The sequence below is a fragment of the Hakea prostrata genome, chromosome 9, assembly GCF_041222555.1.
Source record: "Hakea prostrata isolate BN-2017 chromosome 9, UWA_Hpros_2, whole genome shotgun sequence".
In the NCBI taxonomy this organism is placed as follows: Eukaryota; Viridiplantae; Streptophyta; class Magnoliopsida; order Proteales; family Proteaceae; genus Hakea; species Hakea prostrata.
This window is the reverse complement of record NC_142608.1, coordinates 51,641,210-51,644,123: the sequence shown is the minus strand read 5'-3', so window position 1 is coordinate 51,644,123 and position 2,914 is coordinate 51,641,210. Positions and strand designations below refer to the sequence as shown.

Here is a 2,914-nt window from a genome sequence, read left to right as displayed (position 1 = left end):
GATGGCAAAAAAGGAAGAAGAAAAATCTATTTGCAAGATATCTAAAATAAGGGATAGGAAGAGTAGAGATCTAGACCATGTTAGATGTATTAAAAGCAAAGAGGGAAAAGTACTAGTACATGATGAGGGCATTAAAAAGACATGAAAAATCTATTTCTCTAGTTTATTGAATGAGCATACTTCATGTATTTGTGATTCAGATGATGACGCCAATCACTATGGCACCAATTTTCAAACATATATATGGAGAATTTTGATGTCCGAAGTAAAAGAAGCTAAGGATGAAAGTAGGCAAGGTATAAGGTCCCGTTGAAATCCTAATAAAAGAATTAGAGCTTAGGAACCTATAGGCTAGCTTGATAGACCAAGTTGTTTAATAAGATTACATGTATAAGGAAAATGCTAGATGAATAGAGGAGAAGCATTTGGTTCCAATTTACAAAAATAAAGGAGATATTCAAAACCATAATAACTATAGAAGCATCAAATTGATAAGTCATATTATGAAATTATGGGAAAGAGTAATGGAAACATGTTTGAAGTAACTAACCACAATAATAGAGAACAAAATTTGACTTTTTGCCAAGAAGATCTACAAGTGAAGCTATTTACCTTATTAGGAGACTTACGGAAACAAACAATGTGGGAGAGATCTTCATCTGATCTTTATTGACATGGAAAAAGTTTATGATAAAGTCCCTAGAGCATTAATTTGAGAAACACTAGAGAAAATAAATGCTGCAAGTAAATATATGGACATAATTAAGGTCTAGGGATATGTATGATGGTTCAATGACAAGTGTAAGAACGGTAGGGAGAAAAGGTAGTGAATTTCCAGTTACAATTAGGTATATCAAGGATCAACTTTAAGCCCATATTTATTTGCACTAATAATGGATGAATTAATCAAAGGCATTCAAGATGAGGTTCCTTTGTGTGTGTTTTTTGCTTATGATATTGTGTTGATAGATGAGACAAGTAGGCCTTCATACCAATTTAGAATGATAGAGAGCAACCTTGGAATCTAAAGGCTTTAAACTAAATAGAATAGAGACTGAATATCTAGTTGGTAACTTTGGTCATGATCAGGCGGATGATGAGGTGGTAAAACTTAATGATAAAGAAATTCCTCAATGCAATCGTTTTAGGTATCTTGGTTCAATCATAAATAAGAAAGGTAATATAGAGGGTGATGTTTCCCAAAGAATTAAAGTAGGGTGGATGAAGTGAAGAGGTACATCTTGGGGTCTTGTGTGATTGACGTATCTCAGGGTCTTATGTGATCAACGTATTCCTTTAAAGCTCAAAAGAAAATTCTATACAACTGTAGTTCAATAAGCTGTAATGTATGGTGCAAAGTGTTGTTTGTTAAAAAAACATCATATAGATAAATTCAGTGCAGTAGAAAATGAAGATGCTAAGATGGATGAGTGGCAAAACTATGAAGGATAAGAAAATGAATGATCATATTAGAGCTAGTCTAGGGGTAGCTCCGATAAGTATGAGCTATGGGAGAGTCGTTTGAGGTGGCATAGCCGCTTTCAATGGAGGCCTGTAAATTCCCTATAAGGAAAAGTGATTTAGTCCAGATTGAAGGATTTAGAAGAGCTAGGGGCAAACCGAAGATAACCTAAAACAAAGTGGTGATAAAGACTATGCATAGCTTAAGCATTATATGTAGCATGGTCTCAAATAGAGCTTATTGGAAGGCAATGATCCATGTAGCTGACTCCATTTAGTTGGGACAAGGCTTGTTATTTTGTTGTGTTTTGTATAATGTAATGGTTCTATGGTGTAGTGGTTAGCACTCTGGACTTTGAATCCAGCGACCTGGGTTCGACTCCCGGTAGAACCTCCTTTCTTAAACATGTACTCTATTACGAAGCTAGCAGCTCCTAAATTTTGCCATTTTTAAAGAAAAATGTTGCAAAATAATAGGAATTACTTAATAGTTTTTGGAAAATATATTGAGCAGATTTTTAGGGTGGGATGAAATACATTGATTTTAATGCTTCTATGGTGTAATGGTTAGCACTCTGCACTTTGAATCTAGCATCGTTGGTTCAAGAAAATGGGGATTTTTTTTCCTTTTTTATTTTTTGTGATCGCTAAGACGGAGTGCAGATTCTCTATCCATGAGTGTAGAGGATTGCACCATCCTTATACCCCTCCACCATACATTTAAGGAGGGCTCCATCCCTAAGCATTGACAAGGTGGCCAGAGGTAGGCACTCTCTTGAATGTGCAGTTAAGAGATAGGAAGGTAGTGCAATGGCAATGGATCCCAACTTGGTGGGGTCTGCACTCTTGGTAGGACCTCCATTGTTTCATCTTTCCCCTAATATCCAAAACTATCATCATTTGAAGAAAAAAATGTTGCAAAGGAATAAAAATTACTTATCTTTTTTCATTTTACTAAGAGTTTTTGGAAAATAAAAAATCGAGCGGATTTTATGGTGGGATGAAATACAGTAAGAGGCTTCTTGTTTTCCTTTTTATCTTTTGTGATGTGGCAAGATGAAGTCCAGATTCTCTGTCCATGAGGGTAGAGCGTTGCACCATCCTTGCATGCCTCCACCACAAATTTTAGGAGGGAGCCCACCTCTAAGCATTGACAAAGTGGCTAGAGGTAGGCACTCTCTTGAATGTGCAGTTAAGAGATAGGAAGGTAGTGCAATGGCAGTTTGGTGGGGTTTGCACTCTTGGTGGGATCCCTGTTGTTTCATATTTCCCCTAATATCCCCAAAAAAAAATTGTTGCAAAGGAATAAGAATTATCCATTTTTTTTCTATTTTATTAAGAGTATTTGAAAAATAAACACTGATCAGATTTTAGGGCGGAATAAAATACAGTAAGAGGCATCTTTTTTTTTTTTGGGTGAATAATATTTAATTATTTGTATAAAAACATAAGA

The 2,914-nt window shown here is 35.5% G+C and overlaps 1 non-coding gene across 1 annotated transcript; it reads left to right on the top strand.

The window, feature by feature from the left end:
* Positions 1–1,783: 1,783 nt before the first annotated feature.
* TRNAQ-UUG (transfer RNA glutamine (anticodon UUG)) lies at positions 1,784–1,855 on the top strand. Its single transcript has one exon. It is a non-coding gene; the product is annotated as a tRNA-Gln (tRNA).
* Positions 1,856–2,914: the final 1,059 nt, after the last annotated feature.